Genomic DNA, 27,704 nt, shown 5'->3' on the forward strand with positions numbered 1-27,704 from the left:
TTCTATTTTCCTAAATTATTACTTATGTCCCAAGTATCTGTCTCCAGCTCAGATCACTTTCCAGAGATTCAGAACCAATCTTCTCAATATCTCAGTTTAGATTGCCACAAGCATCTCAAACTCAAAAATGTCTAAAACTGCACTTAATTCCCTACCTAAAAAACCAAAAAAAAAAAAAAAAAAAAAATCCAGCTCTTCCTCCTTGCTTTTCTCAAGCTCAAAGAATGTTAACCCCATCCATCTAATAGCCCGAGTCAGAAAACTTAGTCATCCTTGATTCTTCTCCTTTTCTCACTCTCTATATCTGTCAAGAGGTGCTAGGTTGTATTGCTGTATAGCAAATAATCCCAAACTCTCAGTGGCTTAACACAATGCAAGTTTACTTCTCCCTCCGACTATTGAGTCGGAGCTGGGGCTCTGCTCCACTTTGTCACACTGCCTCTAGGTCCCAGGCTGAGAGATAAGCCACTATCTGGAACATTCTTGGTCACCACAACGAAGGGAAAAGAGCTCTGAAGGGTTTCATCTTGGCGATTTCATGCTCAGCCCAGAAGCAGCACACATCATCTCTGCTAGAGCTGATAACTTGGCCCCAACAGCCAAGCACAGAAGGCCAGGAAGTATAGCCCTACCACGTGCCCATAGGCAGAGGGCAGAAAAATTAATAAGCAACATTAATGACTACCACACTGTCTTAGGATGGACTCCCCAGAAGCAGACTCTGAGATGAAGAGTCATGTGAAAGCGACTAATTAGGAAGTGCCACTAGGAAGAAACAGTAAGGGAGTGAGGAAGAGAGACATGGAAGAGAAGGAAGTTAAGCAAGTGTTTGATATCAAACAAAGTCCCGACTATGGTGGCTGGGGAGGTCAAGGTGCCTGTAGCTGCGGCGCTGAGGTCGGAGCGTCTGCATGTGTGCTGGCTGCTTTTGTAGCAGCTGTTGCTGGAGCTGGAACATTTCCTGAACAAAAGACTAAACTTACAGAAGAATGCAATCAAGTGATGGCTTTTTCTTTAGAATCTGAATAGGGAGGCCACAGGAACAGATGAAGTTGATAAGCTAAAAACTAAATTTGTATCTGCTTGGAACAACGTGAAATATAGTTGGGTGTTGAAAACAAAGACATATTTTAGTAGAAATTCCCCTGTATTATTGCTTGGAAAGTGTTATCATTTTAAATATGAAGTTGTTTAGACTACAGGTATACCTCAGAGATATTGTGGGTTTGGTTCCAGACCACCGCAATAAAGCAAATATTTCAATAAAATGAAAATGAACTGTTTACCTGCAAGATCAGGATGTACAATAGAAGATCGTGTAATTGAGGGAAATGTAGAAGAATTTCGTAAAGGTTTCATTTTAAGAATATGGCTTACCCACAGGGAAGAATTTCCTCAAATAGAAGGCTCAGCTTTGACAACAGACTGTGCTTGGAGCTGTACATTAAGAACTGGCCAGATGCTATTGGCTCAAGGACTCATACTACACTTTCTTGGTAGAGCTTAGACCTGGCTTGCCTGATGCTTTGAACATTGAAAATTCAGACTCTGAATCATGGACTTCCACCACTGTAATTTACTGCATCTTTCGAAGCATCGCTTTCAGGGGAAAGAGAACTCAAAACCCCAACAATTTCTCTGAAGGAAACAACTGGGAGATATTCTGATGATCATGAAATGCAAAATGAAATTTATCACAGGAAAATCATCCCTTGGTTTGGTGATTTCCCCCTTGGCTCTCTTTGGTTTACACCAACTAATAGAATATGGAAAGAAGTCTGGGGAAAAAGCTGGAGATTGGTATGGACTAGCTGTGGTTGCTCACATTTTAAGAAAAGCAGTTGAAGAAGCAAGACACCCAGATTTACAAGGAATAACTATTTATGTTGTGCAACATTGTACAGTTTACAGTTCTGATGTAACTGTTAAACAGTGTGCTTCCATGGCCTCTGATAATACAGATGACAAAGCTGTTATTATTCTAGTTCCTGTTAGACTTGGTGGAGAAAGAAACAATGCCGACTATTTAGATTTTGTAAAGGGTATTTTAAGCCTTGAATACTGTGTGGGTATTATTGGTGGCAAACCTAAACAGTCATATTACTTTGCTGGATTTCAAGATGACACTTTGATTTACACGGATCCTCATTACTGCCAATCTTTTGTAGATGTCAGCATAAAGGACTTCCCTCTTGAGACATTCCACTGGCCTTCTCCCAAAAAGATGTCATTTCAAAAAATGGATCTTAGCTGTACAATAGGATTTTACTGTCAAAATGTTCAGGACTTCAAACGAGCTTCTGAAGAAATCACTAAGATGCTGAAAATTTCTTCTAAGGAGAAATATTCCTTATTTAGTTTTATAAATGGTCATTCCAGAGACTATGATTTTACATCTACTACAACCAATGAAGAACACCTTTTCTCAGAGGATGAAAAGAAAAGATTAAAAAGATTTAGCACAGAAGAGTTTGTCTTGCTGTAAAGATTAGCACATTTGTGCTCAATGAGAAGAAATCCTTTGAAGGAGGAAAAAGGAAGAGAAACAAGTATACTTGAAACTGGTTTATTTTCACAAATATCTTAATTTTATATGTTCTTTAAAAAAAGAACATTTGAAAATATACAAGTTTTAAAGCTATTTTTCTGAAAGAGAAATGATTTAGTAAATCTTGATTTCTAATAAATATCAAGTGATTCTGGCCGCATTCCTATTTCCCTAAGATCTGCTAGTGATAACTCTACCTTAACTGCAAGTCTTCCAGTCTTCAAATTCTTCCACCTTGGTCCACTGTTCTCCTGAAGGTTTTGTGATATTGGGCCCCAAAATGGGATCACCAAATAGTTTCAAAAGCTTCAGTTTATACTAATGACCAGAAGACCAGAGAATGAATCTTCAGTGCTGCCTAAGCCTCCTGATATTAATTCAACCAAAGGATGCTTTTGGATGTATCTTGATATATTAAATAGTAATTTTTAGCTGTGATATGATACAATTATATAAGCAGAATTTTGAGTTAAGGTAATACTTAGCAATATGATTTTACAATGGCTCCTCATTTTGCTTGCTGTTGAGCCTTCTCTGGGGAGTGAAGGTAAAGTATTGGTTTTCCCCACAGATTTAAAGTTTATATTATTAATAATAACTACATCCAATCCAACAGATAAAGGCAAAATTGTTTGTTTCCTATCTCAAAAATGAAATTTTATGGAAACTCTACTTATTATGCAGTTTTAAAAGCTAAAGATAAGTACCAAGGAAGATATCACTAGATGCTCCTCCATGTGATTTTTGCTATTTGTATAAATCAGTGCAGTGGTGTTTAGAAGCTGAGGCCATCTATAAGGTAAATCTGCCTTAAGTGTATTATGTATTATCTAAAGGCAAATTTGTGATGTAAAAGTATAAGAGTTATTATTGAGCCAGGTTTATAAAGTACTTTAATAAAGATATAAGAACATTAAAACAAACAAACAAACAAAAAAACAACAAAGTCCCTAGGAGGGCAATTTAGGCTTAACTCCACGGAAGAGCCTGGAGACAGTTGTACCTGAGAGCTGTCTGGACCAGGGGCAAGGAAGCTGGAGGAGGTATACTTCCACACCAGGAGTCATTTGCTCGGGCTCTCCCCTGGGAGATGTAATCCCAGAGAGTTCTGGCTCTCCTCGCAGGTGTTGGCTGCTTGAAGTGAAAGCACAGCATGAAAATGGTAGAGGGACCCAAAAGCACACAGGTGGAGCCCTGACATCATCTGCCACAGTCCCGCCTCCCAAACCCGTAAATCACAACATCCTAATAGTTCTACCTCCCGAGTATTTCCTAAATTGTCCCATTTCTCTCTACCCTTGGTTGCCCCTTCCCTCGAGTACACCTCGAGCCCGTTATCCTTGATCTTCTGCACTATTGCAATCAGAATATGACCTGCAGTCCTGACATCTCCAATCTAGATGTCACACTGCAGTCAATAAGAATCAAGTTCTTTTTTTGTTTTGGCTGCATTGGGTCTTTGTTGCTGCGTCGCGGGCTTTCTCTAGTTGCGGCAAGTTGGGGCTACTTTTCGTTGCAGTGCACAGGCTTCTCATTGAGGTGGCTTCTCTTTGTTGTGGAGCATGGGCTCTAGGTGCGCGGGTTTCAGGAGTGTGGCACACGGGCTCAGTAGTTGTGGCTCGCAGGCTCTAGAGCACAGGCTCAGTAGTTGTGGTGCATGGGCTTAGTTGCTCCGTGGCATGTGGGATCTTCCTGGACCAGGACTCAAACCCGTGTTCCCTGCATTGGCAGGCGGAAAGAATCATGTTCTGATTGCCTGTTGACATCTCAAATTTGTCATGCCCACTTTCTAATCAAGATACAATCCCTATTTTGCAGATGAGAACGTTGAGCCTCAGAGCAGTGACTTGCCAATTCAGTTAGTAACTGGCAGAGCCAGAATATGAATCTAGTATATATTAACTCCAAAACCTTTCCCATTATATTTCACTGTTTCAGGATCATGATTAACTGTCCACCTTACCCTGATTAATACCCAATTCTATAAGCTTCAAACTCAATGTTTTATACCAAATTTCTCATATTCCTTACCTCTCTCTCCAAATGTCATGCTCTTGGGTTCCCAATGTCGATAATGACCCTGCCATCTTTTGGTGTCATCCTTTACTCTTCTCTTTCCTTTTTGTTTTTCCACAGTTACTGTAATTCTGACTTCTCAGTGCTCATCGCTACAGGTAGGGCTGGCGTTATGTGCCTGGCAAGTACCCATTATGTGGGAGGTCCTGGAGTTGGGCCCAACGAGGGCTCATTAGTAGTGGATATCATTCCAATGATATTCTGTGCCAAGAAATGAGATCAGAATCCAGGGAATGAAGCCAAAGTTGGCCAGTCAGTTTGCCAAGCTGGAAGTTCTTGGACACAGTTATAAGCAAAGGGAAAGAAACCAGTGGAGAGGGAGAGACTGACTGATGATGGAAATGAAAAAAACAGTGATGGATGGAGCAGGGTCCTGGGGGAGGCAATGAAAGGGGTCACCATATGGCTCTTTGGTAGTGGACTGACTTTGAAGATTGGGATCTTGAAGAGAAGGCGGTATATGCCTTGCATATAGTAGGTGCTCAAAATGATACTGAAAGGTCTTAATGAAAATATCTGTTCCCTATTCCTTGGAGGCAAATATTTTGAACTAATTTAGCTTTTTTTCCTAAACCTGGCATTTATCTTCATATTTCTAAGTAATATATTTATACTGCGATTTCTTGATTTATCAGTTTGAAACTATTAACTTCGTATTAAGTAGATGATAATATAGTCTGTTGTATTACCACCTCCTACTTCCTCTCTCCTTTTCCAGGATAAAAAATTCTAGCTAAATCAGTAGTCAATATATTATTTTGGCTATGCAAATATAGTTTAGTGATGATCCAGTTAGTTTTATATTGTATCTCATACAAATTTTTATTTTTCCTGGAATTAATAATTTTTAAAATTCTGTTTGCTCTGTACTGATCTTTAATATTTTCCCAAGTGGTCCATCTGTTCTGTCAAATACTCTCAGTAGGTTTTTTCTTTCCCCACAATGCTCGAGCGTATTTCTCGATAATCTATTTCCATTTTTTTCTCTGAGGCCTCCCTCCCATAGCACTCTACCTTCCTACCACAGTCTGGATGGGTTGCTTTTAAGCCCTTCTGCGCAGCTGTATTCCTGAGAATTCCCTTCTCCATCAAACTGTTTCTCTTGTGTTGGGCTTCCTTTTCCTGGATCCAGTGATATTCTTTCCCTTGGTTTGTTTGCTCTCCACATTTGCTGAAGCACAGCTTTCAGCAGGCTCTAAGGAAGGAGAGTGTCTTAATTGACCCCTACACTTGATTCATGGTTTGGCTGGGTAATTTTAAAGGCATAACTAGGACTTCCCTGGTGGCGCGGTGGTTAAGAATCCGCCTGCCAATGCAGGGGACACGGGTTCAAGCCCTGGTCTGGGAAGATCCCACATGCCGCGGAGTAACTAAGCGTGTTCGTCACAACTACTGAGCCTGCGCTCTAGAGCCCGTGTGCCACAACTACTGAAGCCCGTGCGCCTAGAGCCCATGCTCCACAACAAGAGAAGCCACAACAATGAGAAGTCCACTCACTGCAACGAAGAGTAGCCCCCGCTCACCGCAACTAGAGAAAGCCTGCACGCAGCAACGAAGACCCAACGCAGCCAAAAATAAATAAAATAAACAAATTAAAAAAAAAAAAGGCATAACTACATTATTATCTACTATCCAGTGGTGTTGAGAAGTCTTATGGCACTCTGATTGTCATTATTTTATATGTAACCTGTTTTGTCTGTCTGAAAGCTTTTCATGTTGCCTCTTTAAGTCAGATGTTCTGAAATGTCAGGGATGTGCCTCCTCGTGGATGTTTTGCTATTCATGTTGCTAGCACTTAGAGGGCCCTTTCAGTTTGGAGGCTCTGTGTTCTTCATGTGTGGGAAATTTTCTTGTACTTTTCCTTGGGAAAATTTCTGTCTTCCATTTTTTTTTTTCTTTCTGTGATTTCTGATCTCTCTGATTGATGCTCTGTGTCCATGTCACCAGCCCCTTTCTGTTCTATTTTCCTTTTCTCTTTTTGTTCCTCTTGCTGGACGATAACCTTGAATTGACTTTCCAACTCTTCTATCACAATGTTTTATTTCAGCTTTCATATTTTTGAAATTTCCAAATGTTATTGTTAGTTTTTCAGAGTACCCCATCCTTATCTGATGGATGCAAAATCTTCTATTATTTTCCCAAGGATATTATTTATTGGTTGGTTTTCTTTTCTTCTGTTCCTGTTTGCTTCCATCAGGTTCCTTTTTTTCTGTTTGTTTTTCCACATCTTTTCATGTTGTAGTTTTTATCAAATGTTTATTGTTTCTGGTATGCAATATGCAGAATCCAGACAAATGCTATTTAAATATCTACATGAATTGTGACCCAAAAAATGAAAAAAATATGCAATGATCACGTTCAAAGAGGACTAATAAGAATAAGATATATGTAGAAAGAATCATATGCAGTGTCATTAAAACAACCTTTAAGCCACACAGAAAGACATTATAATAGCTTTTATACATTTTTTTTTAAAATTTTATTTATTTATTTATTTATTTTTGGCTGTGTTGGGTCTTCGTTTCTGTGCGAGGGCTTTCTCTAGTTGCGGCAAGTGGGGGCCACTCTTCATCGCGGTGCGCGGGCCTCTCACTATCGCGGCCTCTCTTGTTGCGGAGCACAGGCTCCAGACGCGCAGGCTCAGTAAATAAATAAATAAAAATTAAAAAAAAAAAAAAAACAACACACGTTTATTATCTCACAGTTTCTGAGGATCAGGAGTCCTGGCTGGTCTTCCGCTCAGGCTCTCACCAGGCTTCCATCAAGGCGCTGACTGCATTTTCATCTGGAGGCTTGTCTGAGGAAAAAATCCACTTCCAAGTGCGTTCAGGCTGTTGGCAGAAGGTATTTCCTTTCTGCTATGTGACTGAGGACCCTGACTTTTTGCTGGCTGTCGGCTGGAGGACTCCCTCAGATTCTAGAGGTGTCCACATTCCTAAATGAGTCCACAGTGCTACGTGGCTTTTTCTTAGTCCATTTGGGCTGCTATAACAAGGTATTATAGACTGAGTGGCTTATAAACAACAGCAATTGATTTCTCCCAGTTCTGGAGACTGGTTGTCAGATAGCAGCATAGCCAAGTTCCAGTGAGAGCCCTCTTCTGGGTTGCAGACTGTCAGCTTGTAGTTGTGTTCTCATGTGGCAGAAAAAGGGCACCAGTGCTCTCTGGGGCCTCCTCTATAAGGGTATTAATTCCATTCATGAAGTTAATGAGGTCACCCTCATGATCTAATTACTTCCAAAGACCCCACCTCCTAATTCCATCACTTTGGGGGTTAGGATTTCCATGTATGAATTTTGGAGGAATACAAACATTCAGCCCACAGCAGGCTTTCCCAACATGGCTACTTACTTCATCAAGTAAGATGAAGTAAGAGATGCTTACATCTCCCACAAGGAGAATCTCTCACTCCAGTCTGCTAAAACAGAGTCTTTTACAACATAACATAATCATGGGCGTAATGTCTGGTCATCTTTTCCATATAGCACAATCTAACCAAGGAACTGATTTCACATCACCTTTGCCATATTCTATTGGCTAGAAGCAAGTCACAGGTCCTGCCTGCACTCAAGGGGAAGGAATTACACAAAAGTATGGACACCAGGACAAGGGAAATCATTGGGGATCACCTTAGGGTCTGTCTGCCACGAGGAACAATCTTTATTTGCTTGGTATTTAAAGTATTTGTAATGTTAAGAAAATTTGGCAAATTATAGCATCTAATAGGTTAGCTTTGTGATTCCAATTTAAAATGAATAAATAAATGATTTAGATTTGGAATTTGAGCTAAGAGGTATAAGAGAATTTTTAATGTTTGAAAATTATATTGAACCATTTAAAATATCTTAACATCCACCATACTTGTTTAATGTATTATAGATATTAGAATTATTAAAGTACTTGAAAGGGTGACAGCATCTCTAAAGATAGCCAAGTCCAATTCATGCCCTCCCTGTATGTGCATTTTGCTCTTCATAACAAGGAGAGGAGCTCGTTTACCCTCCCCTTCAATCTAGGCTGGCCATGTCACTAACTGTAATCAAGAGAATGTGGCAGAAGTGACAATCTGGACTTAAGCCCAGGCTGTACAAGGACTGGCAGCTTCTACTTTTTGCCTCTTAAAAGGCTCTTTCTTAGAACCCAGCTGCCATGCTGTGAGGAAGCAAATCATATGTCTGATTGCAGAATATATAAAGAACTCTTAAAACTCAATAATAAGATGACAAAATCCAATTTAAAAATGGGCATATTTTTGAACAGATATGTCACCAAAGAAGATATAGGAAAAGCCAATAAGCACATGAAAATAGGCTCAACATCATCAGTTATTAGAGAAATGCAAATTAAACTACAAGATAACACGTCACACCTGCTAAAATGGAAAATGGCTATAATAAAAAAGACAGGTCATCACTAGTGCTGGTGAAATTATAGAGAAAGTGGAACCTTCGTACATTGCTGAGATGAATGTAAAATGGCATAGACACTTTGGAAAACAGTTCGGCAGTTTCTCAAAAAGTGAAACATATGTGTATTAAGCATGTCTTTTCATTCTAATGTTTGACATCTGGAGCCTTACAGACACTAGGTGGGGAGTCTGCCCTCCCAGGTCCAGCTAGAGAGTAAACAACTCTCCAGGAGGGTGCCTTTCATATGCAAACCAACCAATTCAAAACCCAGCGCCACTCCCTTCTTTATGGAGCTCTGCACACAGAGCCACTATCCTCCTGCTCGAATCACCTAAGGGCCAGGTACCAGACAACTCGGGGCAGCCTCTTTGCACCATAACTTACTGAAATTATTTAAACCAGCCAATTGTAAATCCACTTACCCTGCCTTGCCGGTACCTTTCTGCAGAAACCACAATAAAGTCCTTTGCCCACATTTTCCCTTTCTGCCTCCTGACCAACCCAGTGCTTCCCGATACAGCCCTGCCTGGCCTGGCATGCCCCCTTCTCCTGGGAACTGTAACAGACTATCTTTTCAAAGAAAATCATCTCTTGATCTGTTGGCCTCACTATACATGAATAAAAATAAGACCAACGGGGCTTCCCTGGTGGCGCAGTGGTTGAGAATCTGCCTGCTAATGCAGGAGACACGGGTTCAAGCCCTGGTCTGGGAAGATCCCACATGCCACGGAGCAGCTGGGCCCGTGAGCCACAGCTGCTGAGCCTGTGCGTCTGGAGCCTGTGCCCCGCAACGGGAGGGGCCGCGATAGTGAAAGGCCCGCGCACCGCGATGAAGAGCGGTCCCCGCACCGCGATGAAGAGTGGCCCCCGCTCGCCGCAACTAGAGAAAGCCCTCGCACGAACCGAAGACCCAGCACAGCCAAAAATAAATAAATAAATAAATAAAATAAAAATTAAAAAAAAAAAAAAAAATAAGACCAACGTTTTAAAACAATATGTTTACCATATGATCCAGCAATTCCATTCCTAGGTATTTACTCAAGTGAAATGAAACTATTTTCGCGCAAAGATTTGTACGTGAATGTTCATAGCAGCATTATTCATGATAGTCAAAAAGTGGAAACAACCCAAATGTCCATCAGCTGATGAATGGATAAACAAAATGTGTTATATCCATACAATGGAATACTCATTCAGAAATAAAAACGTTTGAACTACTGATAGATGCTAAAACATGGACAAACTTAAAAATAATTATCTAAGTGAAAGAAGCCAGGCATGAAAGACCACATACTATATGATTCCCTTTATAGAAATGTTCAGAGGATTTCCCTGGTTGCCTAATGGTTAGGATTCTGGACTTCACTACTGTGGCCCAGTTTCAGTCCCTGGTCAGGAGACCAAGATCCCATGAGAGGGATGGTGCAGCCAAAAGAAAAAAAAAATTCAGAAAAGACAAATTTATAGAGAAAAAAAGTAAGTTTGTGACAGCCCGGGTCTGGGATGGGAACAGGGATTGACTTCAAATGAGCATGAAGGTTCTCTTTGGGTTGATGATAATATTCTAAAACTGTAATGATTGCAGGTGGTAGATACAGAACTCTGTAAATTTACTAACCATCACTGAATTGTGTTCTTAAGTAAATTTTATGATTGATAAATTATTCCTTAATAAAGCTGTTTAAAAAAAATAAAGTCTGAATAAGGAAGTCATTGCTTTGCTTCTGCCCAGGGGATGAATATAATGTTTCAGAAGAAATGTCAGGACGTGGTTCAATCTTCCTGCAGCTACCAGACCATGTGAGGTGGAAGTTCTGTGGTTCCCCCAAGAAGCAATCCTCACCGGACTAAACAAAGTCTGTGCAGACACAGTGGATTCTCAGCATGGAGGCATACAGTCTTAATGGTTTATTGTACACATGTGTAGGGAAAATGTGTGCTTCAAAGGCAAACGATAGCACACCCTTCCACAGTCCAGATGCTCATTCTATGGGAACTAGTTTACAGCTCTGTACCCCATAGAAAACAGAAATGCAAATTGATCTTTCCAGGCATGCAGATGTCTACAGGCACGCAAATTCTATTCTGTCCAACAGATGTTCAGTTGACTTCCCTCCCCCACTGAGGAAGAAGTTCATTTGCCTCCATTGGCACATTCATCACTGTATTCCCACTATATGAACGTGTCTGTTCTTTGACTTTTCCTTTGAACCAGTTTTAACATCTGCCTGATTCCCTAATTCTGAGTAAAACGTAATCTTCAACATGCTCATTTTGCTTCTGAATGAGAACCACGATTTTATCTTTTTGGGTAAGTTATCTTTAACATATTGTTTTTAATAGACTTTATTCCTGGGAGCAGTTTTAGGTTCACAGTAAAACTGAGCAGAAGGTACAGAAAGTCCCCATACACCCACCCTGGTCTCCCGCCACTGCAGCCGCCTCCACTATCGACATCAAGCTCAGAGTGATACATTTTTACCATCAATAATTTTTTTTTAATTGGGGTATAGTTGCTTTACAATGTTATGCTAGTTTCTGCTGTACAACAAAGTGAATCAGCTATATGTATACATATACCCACTCCCTCTTGGACCTCCCTCCCACCCCACCCCCCATCCCATTCATCTAGGTCACTGCAGAGCACCAAGTTGAGCTCCCTGTGCTATACAGCAGGTTCCCACTAGCTATCTGTTTTACACATGGCAGTGCACATATGTCAATCCCAATCTCCCAATTCATTCCCCCCTCCCCCCTGTGTCCACACATTCATTCTCTCTGTGTCTCTATTCCTGTCCTGCAAATAGGTTCATCTGTACCATTTTTCCCAGAAAAATGGGAAAAACCATTAAAATCTGGTAAAACCATTTATCAGATTCCACATATATGTGTTAATATACAATACTTATTTTTCTCTTTCTGACTTACTTCACTCTGTATGACAGACTCTAGGTCCATCCACGTCTCTGCAGATGACCCAATTCCATTCCTTTTTATGGCTGAGTAATATTCCATTGTATGTATGTACACATCTTCTTTATCCATTCCTCTGTTGATGGACATTTAGGTTGCTTCCATGTCCTGGCTATTGTAAATAGTGTTGCAGTGAACAATGGGGTACATGTGTCTTTTTGAATTATGGTTTTCTCAGGGTATATGCCCAGTAGTGGGATTGCTGGGTCATAGAGTAGTTCTATTTTTAGTTTTTTAAGGAACCTCCATACTGTTCTCCATAGTGGCTGTACCAATATACATTCTCACCAACAGTGTAGGAGGGTTCCCTTTTCTCCTCACCCTCTCCAGCATTTATTGTTTGTAGATATTTTGATGATGGCCATTCTGACCAGTGTGATACCTCCTTGGAGTTTTGATTTACATTTCTCTGATAATTAGTGATATTGAACCCACACTGAAACATCATTATCTTCCAAAGTCCATATAACACATGCTTTGTAATTATCAATATGTTTTTAAATTAATTAATTAATTAATTTTATTTTATTTATTTTTGGCTGCATTGGGTCTTCGTTGCTGCACGCAGGCTTTCCTCTAGTTGCAGCGAGCGGGGGCGACTCTTTGTTATGGTATGTGAGCTTATTGCTGTGGCTTCTCTTGTTGCGGAGCGTGGGTTCTAGGTGCACAGACTTCAGTAATTGTGGCATGAGGGCTCAGTAGTTGTGGCTCGCAGGCTCTAGAGCGCAGGCTCAGTAGTTGTGGTGCACGGGCTTAGTTGCTCCACGGCATGTGGGATCTTCCTGGGCCAGGGCTCGAACCTGTGTCCCTTGCATTGGCAGGCAGATTCTTAACCACTGCGCCACCAGGGAAGCCCCTATCAATAAGTTTTTTGTCATCTTCATGAAATCTCAAGATGACCTTTCGAGGAATCAGCCTAGATAGATCCTCTGAAGGAACAAATTCAGCCTGCCCTTTCAGAATTCTGCCTTAACACTGTTTGTTTCCTCTTCGGTGTGCTACGTGTTGTAATAAGGTGGTGTTGACTGAAAAAAATGCACAACCTAAAAGCTGAGAGTTATGTTTTATTTGGCAGACAAAACTGAGGATTCTAGCCCGGGACACAGCATCTCAGATCACTCTGAGAAACCGCTCCGAAGATGCAGGGGGGGAGCCAGGAAACATAGGAGTTTTTGCAACAAAGACCAGGTAGTCGGAACATCAAAAGATTACTGTTAATGAAAGAAAACCAGCCATCTCAAGTTAAGGAATGTAGCACTTTTCTATGTATGGGAAGATGCAAGAGTCTGGGCTCCCTGAAATCATTCCTTTGATATGCACATCAGCTCTCTGGGGCCAGTATCCTGTGATTTGTCACCTTGAGTCTCTTCAGGGTGCACTGTCTGGGGGTGGCTACAGTGTCTGATGATTTGATGGCCGGCATCCTGCTTCCATCCTGAGTTCCCTCAGGGCTCACTCTTGGGGCAGCTGTACTGTGATGGCTTGATGGCTGCAACATCCTTTGTTTACTGATACGACAGGCAATATTTTTCATTCACAATGGCAAATTCCATCCACAGAGAAGCCTGTGGGACTCCTCAGAGAGGCAGAGGAGAATGTACCTCTTCCAGCCCTCTTTATCACAAATGCACATATCTTTGTGCTTTATTTCATAAAAGAATTAAATGGAGTTGAGCTGAGTTGAATTTCACAATCTACCTAGTTGCTTTTGCCAGAAGCCTGATATTCATTCTAGACTCCCTCTTTCTTCCTTTATGTTTTTGTATTCAACAAATAACCATCAAACACCCACTCGGGGCAGGCACACTACCAGATCCTGGAGAGACAATGATAAGTGGAGTCGCTACTCCATGGAACTTATGACACATAGGTAATCACACAAGTATATACTGAAAATGTGCTATGAAAGACCCCCATGCCTTAAAATCAGGGCCCCTGATTTAGTTGGGCAGTGGGGTGGGATCAGGTTAGGCTTCTCTGAGAAAATGACATTTGGGCTGAAACCTGAAGTTGAAAATAAGTTAGCTAGGATGTGTGTGTGTGTGTGTGTGTGTGTGTGTGTGCATGTGTGTGTTTGCAGGTGGGTGTGGCAGTTAAGTAGACCTGACCGGGCAGGTGAAGAGGCTAGGATAAAGTTTTTGGGGAGAGAAAGAACATTCTAGTTGCTGCAAGGTCACCATGGTGGGAGTTTGGGCAGTGAGTAAGGGGTGGAGAGATGAGGTTGGTGATCTAGACCCGTATTTGGAGGATTTTTTTTTTTTTTTTAAGGGCAAAGGGAAGCCAGTGCAATATCTGTACCCTTCTTAAAATATTCCAAATTTGAAAAGATCATTTTATGGAGGATGGTCAGGTGACACACTGGATACTGCAGCAGTTTAGGGTTAAAATAATGTTTTATGAACTAGGATTGTGACAATGAGGTTGGAAAGAAATGAAGAGATGCAGGAGATACTTTGGTAAAACAGAAAGGTCTAGGTGATGGGCTAAATATGAGAGGCAATGCAGGAGAGGTTCTAGTGAAGGATGAGTCCCAGGTTAGTGGCTTGCATTACTAAATGGGACCCTTCTCTGAGGCAGGGAACATCAGAGGAGACTGCATCCCGACATGCCCTGTTTTAGTCTCAGGAAATCTCTCTAGCTGCTCTCACTGGGTTTGGTTCCTTGGATGGAAGGCCATGAGTGGTCAGTCTCCTTTCCCCGAAAAGTGATCAGTGTAACCCCAAATGAACCTAGATTTTACAAAAACAAAAGCCAGGAAAGGGGGCTGACTTATGCAACATCGCTTTTTGGTCTACTACACAAATGCCTCTGAACAAGGACACGTAAAAACTTTTCTAAATGGGGAAGGGAAAATGCTGGGAGAAAAAAAGACACTGGGTAAGAAAAAATAATTAGGAGGACTGTGGGATACATGGTCCTTGAACTCAGAGGAAAAGTCATCTCTCTGATGATAATTCCCAATAGGTCACATCAAATTAATCACAAGTCCTATTGATCCTGCTTCCTTAATAGCTTATAAGTTAATCCTGTCACCCATAGCTTCATTTCACTGTCTTAGTTCAGAGGGGTGGTGCAGTTCTCATTATGTCATTACCTGAATTGCTGTAGTAACAATCGTATCAGGATTGTGTTCGGCTGCATGTAAAAGAAACCCAAACACAGAGTCTTAACCAAAGAGAAATTAACAGCGCAGAGCTGGTGCAACAGTCCAAGGAAGTTACCAGGGACCAACCAACAGCCTCCTAACTGCATTGCAGGTGGGAGGAGTAGTGAGAAATGAGGGCAGCATCTTATCAGGAAAGTAAAACATTTCTACAAATTCCCAGCAGAATTCTACTTTTGCCAGAACTGTTGTCACAGCAGTTTCAAGGGAAGAGAGAAATAATAGATACTTAGCAGTTTTCATTTCATTTTTAAAAATAAGGAGTGGATAAAGATAGATAAAGAATAGGTCACTGATAGCATTTGCCACAGAGGCCTAACCGGTTTCACTGTTGCTAATCCTGCCCCTTTGGGCAAACCTTCTCCCTGTGACGGCTAGAGGCATCATTCTCAAATCAGACTGGATCGTTCTCTTGCTTAAAATACTTCAGTGGCAATCCATGGCTTTCAGGATAAAATTTCAACTCCTGGCTTAGCACACAAGGCCCTGAGGATCTGGCCCCCGCCTCTCTCTCCCTGCGTCTCCCCTTTCTCTTCTTCAGGCCCCCCTGCTCCGGCTGCTCCTGCACATCCCGGAACTGACGATGCTGTTAAAAAGCCACACATTTGTACGCTCATCACTGTCTCTCCAGCCTCTGGTAGCGTGCCTGCCCAGAGTGCGCGTTTGACAGCTATTTGCTGAATACAAAAAATAATAAAAATAAAATAAAATAAAGGAAGGAAAGAGGTAGCTTAGAATGAATAACAGGCTTCTGGCACAAGCAACTAGGTGAATTGCAAAATTCAATTCAGCTTAATTCAGTTTAATTCTTTTATGAAATAAAGCACAGGGATATGTGCATGCATGCTAAAGAGATGTAGAAGAGGTACATTCTCCTTTCCTCGGTTTTCTGAGGATTCCCACAGGCTTCTCTGGGGATGCAATTTGCCATCTTACTATAACATATGTTTTTAAATTAACAATAAGGTTTTTGCCATCTTGATAAAAATCTCAAGGTAACCTTTTGAGGGATCATTCTATCTAGAGACAGTCTAGATTGGTCCCGTAGATGAGCACATTCCACCTGCCCTTTCAGAATTCAGCCTTGACGTACAGTTCTTCTGCCCAAGTGGGCTACTATTATAGCCTTACCTGGATTACCTTTCCCCTTTCCTTCCAAGCTCAATCCTAGTTTTCTTCAGACTTCAGTGGGGGTGTAATTTCTTCCCAGAACTCTTTCTGGGTCTCCTTTTTCTCTCCTAGTGTTTCCCGAGTTTACCTCTTTCTTAGACGGCACTTCTCACACTACCTTCTTGTCACTGGCTTACTGGGTAGTGAGCTCCTCAAGGGTAGAGACCGTGTTTCACTCACCTCTGTTCTCAGCGGTGTGTGTTGTCAGCCATCGTGTTCTGAAGGAGTGAATCCAGCCCCACTTGGAATCATTGCTCCTCTGTAGAGTCGATGGATGTAGAGAGCTGTCTGTGTTGTATATATTTAACCACCTCCTTTCCTAGAGGAGAAGCCAGAAAGTGAGAGACGATGCTTCCGTGGGGATCTTTGGAGTAGTTAAGAGCTTCAAACCTCCTTTTCCAGAGAGTGTTTTCCAAACCAAGTGGGAAATAAAACTTTCTTGAATCTCACTTTCTCTCCTTACCGCGTATATCCAGCCTTGGCGGAAATTCCAAAAGATAATAAAATAAATAAAGTACAAAGAGACAGAAACAGAGTTTGTGCCATGAATTCCTACATTAGTGAGAAGTGGGCAAACATTGTGCCTCATTCATTTGTAAAGACTTCACAGCCTGTTATGGGCTGAATGCTTTTGTTTCCTCTCCTCAATTCATAAGTTGAAGCCCTAACCCCCAGCATGACAATATTTGGAGTGAGGAAGTAATTAAGGTTAAATGAGGTCATAAGTGTGGGCCCTGATCAAATAGAATTAGTGTCCTCATAAGAAGAGACACCAGAGAGCTCCCCCCGCCCACTTGCACAGAGGAAAGCCCACGTGAACACAAAGAGAGAGGGTAGCCATTTGCAAGCCAGAAAGAGGGGTCTCACCAGACACCAGATTGACTGGACTTGTAGCCTACAGAACTGTGAGAAACTAAATTTCTGTTGTTTAAGCCACCTAGTCTATGATATTTTGTTATGACAGCCCAAGCAGACTAAGACACAGCCCTTGGAATACGCTTTCTCCACAGTGAGTATTCAGTAAGTATTTATCAAATGTGCACGTATATAATGATATACCTATAAAAAAAGTTTAAAAATAGCTATCTGTGGGAATTCCCTGGTGGTCCAGTGGTTAGGACTTGGCACTTTCAGTGCCGGGGCCCAGGTTCGATCCCTGGTCGGGGAACTAAGATCTTGCAAGCCGTGTGGTGTGGCAAAAAAAAAAAAAAAAAGGTATCTGTGAAGATTGTGACTATGGGTGATTTTCATTTTTGTTATTTATATTTGTATAATTTGAACTCTTTATGGGGTAGGTATATTACACTGTAAAATTTTTTAAAAGCATTTTAAAAGTCATAGCTAGCTGGTTTGATATGCAGAACAGACCGGGATGTAATCATGGGTCTTGGAGACAGTGTTCTGGACCTTGGAGCAGCAGACACTTCCTGTGTGGGCTGCACATGATGTCTCCCATCAAGGCAAAAGCATCTGCAGGGGTGAATTTCCTGAGAGTCTGCTTAGAGGTCCTAGGAAGGAGAGCACAGGTGTGAGCTCTGCAAGGCTGGGGTCAGTGTATATTCCCAGCACCTAGGATAGTGGCACGTGGTAGCGAATATTTATTTGCTGAGTTAAAAAAAATGTCCATCGTTCTTCTGGTTAAATATGAAAAGAGTAATAAATATTTGCAGGACGATCAAATGAATGACTCAAAGGCATCTTAGGCTTAAAGTGATTATATTTCTTTTGAAATTTGAGAGTGACTATATCTAACGAAAAGAGTCAAGTTATAGGAGATCTTGATAGGGAAACGAAGGAGAGTGGGGTGTGGAGTGCACAGTTCAACCTAGCTTTCTGAATTACTGAGCTGCTGTCTCTTGTTGTCTTCAATAAGTTTTGTAAATGTCCAAAGGCCTGTTCTTATGAGGCCAGGACAGTTGTTTGGAGGCTCTAAGATTGGAATTAATGAACCTGTTCACTCCAGAAGATGCTGACTTGTTGAAACTTGAGCCCAATAGGCTTCAGATTTTGTTATAATATGTGTGCTAGGAGCCTCTTGTGGTAACTCTGTGTACTTCATCTCTCAGCACCTAGAAAACACACACACACACACACATACACTCAGAAGTGAAATGATTATTGTTATTTGGGGAATAAGCACAATTTTTTTTTAAACATCTTTATTGGAGTATAATTGTTTTACAACTGTGTGTTAGTTTCTGCTTTATAACAAAGTGAATCAGCTATACATATACATATATCCCCATATCTCTTCCCTCTTGCATCTCCCTCCCTCTCACGCTCCCTATCCCACCCCTCTAGGTGGTCACAAAGCACCGAGCTGATCTCCCTGTAAGCGCAAATGTTACATGTTAAAAATGTAGAAGTACAGATGGTCAGAAAACATCTAAATTTTTTTCTATATCTTTATTAACTAAAGAAATGTAAAGGGTGTGTACATGGGCATGTGCATGTGTGGGTGTGTGTGTGTGTGTATTTAGTACTGAGTTGTTTTTTTTTTTAAACATCTTTATTGAAATATAATTGCCTTACAATGGTGTGTTAGCTTCTGCTTTATAACAAAGTGAATCAGTTATACATATACAATATGTTCCCATTTCTCTTCCCTCTTGCATCTCCCTCCCTCCCATCCTCCCCATCCCACCCCTCTAGGTGGTCACAAAGCACCGAGCTGATCTCCCTGTGCTATGCGGCTGCTTCCCACTAGCTATCGATTTTACATTTGGTAGTGTATATATGTCCATGACACTCTCTTACCCTGTCACATCTCACCCCACCCCCTCCCCATATCCTCAAGTCCATTCTCTAGTAGGTCTGTGTCTTTATTCCCGTCTTGCCACTAGGTTCTTCATGGCCTTTTTTTTTTTTCCCTTAGATTCCGTATATATGTGTTAGCATACTGTATTTGTTTTTCTCTTTCTGACTTACTTCACTCTGTATGACAGACTCTAGGTCCATCCACCTCATTACAAATACCTCCATTTCATTTCTTTTTATGGCTGAGTAATATTCCATTGTATATATGTGCCACATCTTCTTTATCCATTCATCTGTCGATGGACACTTAGGTTGCTTCCATGTCCTGGCTATTGTAAATAGAGCTGCAATGAACATTTTGGTACATGACTCTTTTTGACCTATGGTTTTCTCAGGGTATATGCCCAGTAGTGGGATTGCTGGGTCGTATGGTAGTTCTATTTTTAGTTTTTTAAGGAACCTCCATACTGTTCTCCATAGTGGCTGTATCAATTTACATTCCCACCAACAGTGCAAGAGGGTTCCCTTTCCTCCACACCCTCTCCAGCATTTATTGTTTCTAGATTTTTTGATGATGGCCATTCTGACCGGTGTGAGATTTAGTACTGAGTTTTAAAGAGAGTTATATCCAGTACTGGGATGAGGAAAATAGGCATTAGGCGTTCCTATAGGTTTGGTGGGAGTGTACACTGACATAACAATTAGTAAATTAGGTCTTAAAATTGCTTTAAAATGTTCACATTCCTAACCCAGTAGGTCTACTTCTAGAAAATTTTCCAGTGGAAATGATTGAGGGAGTTCCCTGGCAGTCCAGTGCTTAGGGCTCCGAGCTTTCACCATGGCCCTGGATTCAATCCCTGGTCAGGGAACTAAGTTCCTGCAAGCCAAGCAGTGCAGCCAAAAAAAAAAAAAAAAAAAGAAATTTTGAAGACACAGTAAGTTTTTCATATTTTCACACTATATGGCAGAAAGAGGGAAATGTGCAAAAATAGGAATATGGTTAAATAAATGATATTTCCACATAAAGGAATATTACTTAACATTTAAAATTGTGTTTCCAAGTAATATTTATTGACATGGAAGCATATAATATAATGCTTATAATGCTAAGAGAAAATTCTAATTCGAAAAGATACATGCACCCCAATGTTCAAAGCAGCACGATTCACACTAGCCAAGACATGGAAGCAGTCTAAATGTCTATCAACAGATGAATGGATAAAGAAGATGTAATATATATATATATATATATATATATATATATATATACATACACACAATAGAATATTAGTCATGAAAAAATGAAATTATGCCACTTGCAGCATGTATGTACCTAGAGATTACCATACTAAGTGAAGTAAGTCAGACAGAGAAAGACAAATATTATATGATATCACTTATATGTGGAATCTAAAAAATGATACAAATGAACTTATTTACAAACAGAAACAGACACACAGACATAGAAAACAAACTTATGGTTACCAAAGGGGAAAGGGGTGGGGGGAGGGATGAATTAGGAGTTTGGGATTAGCAGATACAAACTACTATATGTAAAAGAGATAAATAACAAGGTCCTACTGTATAGCACAGGGAGCTATACTCAATATCTTGTATTAAACTATAATTGAAGAGAATATGAAAAAGAATACACATATAACTGAATCACCTTGCTGTACACCAGAAACTAACACAACACTATAAATTTTTTTACTTCAATAAAAAATACAGTGCTATAAGAGTAAAGCAGAATTACAGCTGTAATACATATATCTCTATACATACACACATATGATGCAGACAGATGAAAGAGAGAAAGAGAGACAGAGAAATAGAGAGACAGAGAAGCTGGAAGGAAATCCACCAATATGTTAATAGGAATTATTTCTGTTGGGAAGTGTTATGATTCATTTTCAATTTCCCTTCCTAAACCTTTCTGTATTTACCAAAATCTAGACAATGAACATTATATTAAAGAATTATGCAAGTCATACACATATATTCTTATTACAAAACATTAGCTTGGACTTCAATTTTTTTTTTTTAACTTATAGCGGTACTATATATATTGTTCTAAAACCAGTTTTTTCATTGTATGCTTTGGAGCTATTTCTATGCTAGTACTAATAGTTCAAACTCACTTTAATGAATATAAATTTTTATTTACAGAAAAAGATATAATTTAAAACTGCAACTGTATTCATTGCTATCAGTTCAGTTTCAGATACATCCTTGGGGGTGGAATATCTAGTTCCACCAAAGAGGATGTGAGAGGTTTGATGAGGTCATCCATTTCCTCTCTAATGAGAATCTAAGATTCTATCTTAGAAAGAGCTGCACTGCCTAGTGAGCAGATAAAGTACTTAAAAGCAGGCATCTCTGCTGCGACTTGGATAAGCCCTCAGCACGTTGTTTAGGCTCCTTTGTGAACCTGGAAGGTTAGAGTTTGCAGTTACATGAGCTCCTTAAAGGAGAAGGTTGTATGAACCTAAAGCAGTTTGGTTGCAACTTGAAACAAAAGGTATACTATTTAATGTAGTGGAAACTAGAAGTAAGAGCCCCTCTCAAAAAACATAGGTAGATTTTTTTAAATTACACACACACACACACAGAGTAAAATATTCAAGCAATATAAAAACATCCTCCTACCTCAAATCCCCAGTCCACTGTTCTCTCTCTCCAGAAGGAACTGTTAGCAGTTATTGATGTATTATTCTAGAAGTATTTTATTTTATATCAAAGTAGTGAATACAAACATATATCTCTCCCTCTTTACTAAAACACAAGTGGAAGCATACTATATAAATACTCTTTGGCATCATGCAATTTTAAAAAAGTCTAACAATATATCTGGTAAATGTTTTGTGTGTGTGTGTGTGTGTGTGTGTGTGTGTGTGTGTGTGTTTTAAAAACATAATGGGACTTCAGTAGAATTTTAAAAGATAAGTTGGGGAAATTTACCTTTCTGGCAATACAATAGATATCCTGGAAAATGCTTCTGCTATGGAATACCTATGAATGCTAAATAAAATGCAATATATATATATATATATATATATATATATATATATATATATATATATATATATATATATATATATATATGGATCCAGAGAGATGAGTGAGTGCTGAAGGGTGCTGCCCTAAGGCATCTGCTCACCCTGTATGCCACCTAACTCCTGTTTTGTTTGGTTTGGTTTCTAATTGTGGTAAAATATACATCATATGAAGTTTACCACTTTACCATTTTACCTTTTTTTTTTTGCTGCACCACGCGGCTTGTGGGATCTTCGTTTCCCTACCAGGGATCAAACCCAGGCCCTCAGCAGTGACAGCGCAGAGTCCTAACCACTGGACCGCCAGGGGATTCCCTCATTCCACCAGTTTTAAGTGTACAATTCAGTGGCATTAAGTACATTCACAATGTTGTGTAACAATCAACACTACCACCCAAACTTTATCATCTAAAACATAAACTTTAACACGTAAACATAAACTCTAATCATAAGCAATAGATCCTCATTCCTCTTTCCCCCCAGCCCCTGGTAACCACCATTCTACTTTCTGTCCCTATGGATTTGCCCATTCTAGATACCTCATATAAGTGGAATCATATAACCTTTGTCCTTTTGTGTCCAGCTTTTTAACTTAGCATGGATGTTTACCCTTATCGTAGCATATATAATTCACGTATTCATCCATGATGAAGCAAGTAAGGTTCATCCGTGTTGTAGCACGTATCAGAACTTCAATCCTTTCTATGGCTCAGTAAAATTCCATTGTTTGTATATACCACATTTTGTTTATCCATTCATCTGTTGACGGACACTTCAGTTGTTTCCATATTTTGGCTATTGTGACTGATGCTGCTATAAACACTGACATACAAGTATCTGTTTGAATCCCCGTTTTCAGATCTTTCGGGTATGTACCTGGGAGTGAAATTGCTGAGTCATATGAAAATTCTGTTTAACTTTTTGAGGAACCGCTAAACTTTGTGAGTGACTGCACCATTTTACATTCCAACCAACAATGCACAAGGGTTTTAATTCCTCCACATCTGCCAATATTTGCTGTGTTCTGTTTTATTTTTCTTTTTGTTAAGTAATAGCCATCCTAGTGGGTGTTAAGTGATATAGTGGTTTTGATTTGCATTTCCCCAATGATTAATGGTGCTAAGTATCTTATTGGCCATTTGTATTATATTTGCTTCAGAGAAATTCAAATCCTTTGACCATCTTTTGGTTTTTGTTTGTTTGTTGTTTGGCTGCACCACATGGCTTGCAGGATTTTAGTTCCCTGACCAGGGATCGAACTTGTGACCCCTGCAGTGGAAACGTGGAGTTCTAACCACTGGACCACCAGGGAATTCCTTCCTTTGATGATTTTTTAATTAGGTTGTTTTTTGTTGTTGTTGAGTTTTAGGAGGTCTTTATATGTTCTAGATATTAACCTCTTACCAGATATATGATTTGCAAATATCTTTCTCCCATTCTATGGGTTGTTTTTTCACTCTCTTGATAGTGTCCTTTGATGCACAAAAGTTTAAAATTTTGATATAGTCTAAATTATCTATTTTTTCTTTTGTTGCCTGTGCTTTTTGTGTCATATCCAAGAAACCATTGCCAAATCCAATGTCACAAAGGTTTTCCCCTGTGTTTTCTTCTAAGAGTTTTATAGTTTTATGTCTTATGTCTTTGATTTATTTTCAGTTAATTTTTTGTATGTAGTATAAAGGTCCAACTTCATTCTTTTTTTTTTTTTTAATTTAAAAAATTTTTGGCTGCATTGGGTCTTCATTGCTGCGTGCAGGCTTTCTCTAGTTGAGGCAAGTGGGGACTACTCTTCGTTGTGGTGTGTGGGCTTCTCATTGTGGTGACTTCTCTTGTTGTGGTGCATGGACTCTAGGCTCATGGGCTTCAGTAGTTGCAGCATGCAGGCTCAGCAGTTGTAGCACGTGGGCCCTAGAGCACGTGGGCTTCAGTAGTTGTGGCACTCGGGCTTAGTTGCTCTGCAGCATGTGGGATCTTCCCAGACCAGGGCTCGAAGCCCTGTCGCCTGCATTGGCAGACGGATTCTTAACCACTGTGCCACCAGGGAAGTCCCTCTCAATAATTCTTAAATCAAGTAGACAAAAAATATCAATGAATGTATAGAAGAAGATCTGAAGAACACAAATAAGTAAGTCAATATAAATATAAACTCAGTGTCCATGATTTGGAGAATATGCTTTTTTTATTTTAAACATCTTTATTGGAGTATAATTGCTTTACAATGGTGTGTTAATTTCTGCTTTATAACAAAGTGAATCAGTTATACATATACATATGTCCCCATATTTCTTCCCTCTTGCGTCTCCCTCCCTCTCACCCTCCCTATCCCACCCCTCTACGTGGTCACAAAGCACCGAGCTGATCTCCCTGTGCTATGCAGCTGCTTCCCACTAGCTATCTATTTTACGTTTGGTAGTGTATATATGTCCATGCCACTCTGTCACTTTGTCCCAGCTTACCCTTCCCCCTCCCCGTATCCTCAATTCCAGAGAATATGCATTTTTAACACAAATGAAGCAGTTATGTTCTAGACCAGGGTTTGGTAAACCTTTTCTGTAAAGAGACAGATAATAAATATTTTGGCTTGGAATACCATATGGTCCCTCTCTCAACTACTCAATTCTTGCTTTTGTGGACATGTACAATATGTAAACAAATGAGTGTGGCTGTATACCAATAAAACTTTATTTATGAAAACAAGCAGCAGGACTACCCTGGTGGCTCAGTGGTTAAGAATCCGCCTGCCAATGCAGGGGACATGGGTTTGATCCCTGGTCTGGGAAGATCCCACATGCCACGGAGCAACTAAACCCATGTGCCACAACTACTGAAGCCCATGTGCTGCAACTAGTGAGACCTGTGCTGCAACCATTGAAGCCCTTGCCCCTAGAGCCCATGCTCCGCAACAAGAGAAGCCACTGCAATGAGAAGCCCGCACACCGCAACAAAGAGTAGCCCCCGCTTGCTGCAACTAGAGAAAGCCCACACACAGCAACGAAGACCCAATGTCGCCAAAAACAAACAAACAAAAAAGCAGAAACAAAAAAACAAGCAGCAAGGGACTTCCCCAGCAGTCCAGTGGTTAGGTCTTCTACTGCTGGGGGCACAGGTTCAATCCCTGGTCAGGGGACTAAGATCCTGCAAGACATGCAGCGCAGTCAAAACAAACAAACAAACAAAAAACAAGCAGCAAGCCACATTTGGCCCATAAGTTGCAGTTTGACAACTCCCATTCTAGAACATAAAGCAAGTGTCAATCTATTCCAAAGACTCAGTCTCATGAAAACTGTTATTTGACTATAATAAAATAAAAATTTAAATCAATAACAGGGACTTCCCTGGTGGTCCAGTGGTTAAGAATCTGCCTTCCAGTACAGGGGATGTGGGTTTGATCCCTGGTCAGGGAACTAAGATCCCACATGCTGTGGAGCAACTAAGCCCGTGTGCCACAACTACTGAGCCTGTGCTCTAGAGCCTGCGAGCCACAACTACTGAGCCCATGTGCCACAACTACTGAAGCCTGCGCACCTAGAGCCCATGCTCCGCAACAAGAGAAGCCACCTCAATGAGAAGCCCATGCACCGCAACGAAGAGTAGCCCCCGCTCGCCACAACTAGAGAAAGCCCACGCACAGCAACGAAGACCCAATGCAGCCAAAAATAAATAAATTAAATAAATAAAGTTTTTAAAAAAGTAATTCTTCACTATATCTTAAGAAGAATAGGTGAAAACGACAGTAGTGGGCTTTTAATGAAGCCTCTTTGAAACTCTTAGGATAGTTCAGAGAAATGTAAGCATTTTCAAGAGTTCAAATATTTTCCTAGACTTTCCCGGGGCTCTCACTGGAGCTGACTTTTAAAAAAAGGCAAATACCACCCCTAGAGAAGAGGGGTAAATTAGTTATGGTTAAAGAGGGGGAGGTGGGAGGGAGGGTATCAAAAGAGTTAAGTGTTGGCTAGAATTGGGTCATAAATAGAATAAGACAACTCTTATGACATCTATTTTTGGATCAACAGCATTAAAAAAACTTTGCTTTTCAGTTGTACAACATAAGGAAATCAGCCTAAAACAATAAAATTATGTTAGACGTTTTCAAAATTCTCTTTCTGTAGCCAAAAAAAAACCTCACAAAGGAATTATAGCTAGTCCATACAAATGGGTGATCTATTTCATTGTATCAATACAAATGATCATCTTGTTTGTGCAGAAATATATATTTTTAATAGTAGGATTCAAGTACAAAATAACTTGGAGAATGCACATATGGGTTTTTATAAAAATCGTACAAAGTCTTTACCTACAATGAAGGTACTTGTTCAGATTAGACAAAGATGTTCAAACACACATACACAAGGATGTCCAAAACTTACATCCTTCAGTTCTGTCAGGATGAGCCAAAAGGAGGCTTTCAGGTTTAAAAGAAAAAAAAAAAAAAAGTTTATTTTGACTGAATGTCACATATGAAAGTAAGTGACTAATAATAACAGAAGCATGAAAATCTAAGCACCATGAAGACCACTGTTAGAAAAATCCTTCTATTCAGAAGTTCCTTTTGATGATGTGCTAGCCATTGTTGTTGCCAGTGAGCACCAATCTCCCCCCACCTCTCCCTAATAGACATAAAGCAGACCTCAAACGACCAAGGCAGGGTACTACTGTCTTTCTACTCTGGTATGTGTGCAATTACATTTTTCATCTCTAGATGGTGCAAGCTGAAAGTAATTTCTCTTTTTCAGGGTTTAGCTACATGAGATGATTTGTAATATCTTCAGGTTTACTTTTTCTGCATAACCATGAAAAAGGCATTTCTGACCTTATTTATTACAGTTTGCTTAGTCTATTTCTTATATATATATATGTTTTCATATTCTTTTTTCATTATGGTTTATTATAGGATATTGAATAGAGTTCCCTCTGCTATACAATAGGACCTTGTTGTTTATCTGCTTAGTCTATTTCTTAACACACTTATCTATGATCTACAGAGGTCAATAAATACAGAAAAGAAACTTTACTAAATGTGTCCTAACAGCCATTTCCTATCAGATTCTATTGAGTTAAATTTCTAATGTACAATAATTACAATAATTATTTTAAATGGTCTAAAATATTCTGGGGAAAAAATTTTTCTTTTACTCAAAATAATTTGACATTAAAATCTAGTAGAATCTTCTTAGAACATAATTCAACACAACAGATTCATATCTGCTAAAGGTCAAAATATTACCACGGCTGGCAAACTTTTTCTGTAACGGGCAAGCTAGTAAATATTCGAAGCTCCATTGTAGCCTAAAAGCAGCACCGACAAGATGCAAACAAGTGGGTGTGGCTGTGTCCTGGGATTCCTCTGGGCTGTAGTTTGCTGATTCCTGTTATTTACAGCAAAAGCCTGATTTCTTATGATAAGTCACCGTCGTTTTTAAGCCCCCCCCCCAAAACTGGATGCCTGTGCTCTCTTCAGCAGCGCATATAATAAAATTGGAACGATACAGAGAAATTAGCATGGCCCCTGTGCAAGGATGACACGCAAATTCGTGAAGCATTCCATATTTTT

General features: G+C 40.1%; 1 non-coding gene and 1 pseudogene across 1 annotated transcript; both read left to right on the forward strand.

The window, feature by feature from the left end:
* The first annotated feature begins 801 nt into the window (after positions 1 to 801).
* LOC103015100 (cysteine protease ATG4C-like) lies at positions 802 to 2,485 on the forward strand (annotated as a pseudogene).
* A 25,113-nt stretch (positions 2,486 to 27,598) lies between these two features.
* LOC114236936 (U6 spliceosomal RNA) lies at positions 27,599 to 27,704 on the forward strand. The gene has a single exon (XR_003622780.1). It is a non-coding gene; the product is annotated as a U6 spliceosomal RNA (small nuclear RNA).

The sequence above is a fragment of the Balaenoptera acutorostrata genome, chromosome 2, assembly GCF_949987535.1.
Source record: "Balaenoptera acutorostrata chromosome 2, mBalAcu1.1, whole genome shotgun sequence".
NCBI classification, from domain to species: Eukaryota; Metazoa; Chordata; class Mammalia; order Artiodactyla; family Balaenopteridae; genus Balaenoptera; species Balaenoptera acutorostrata.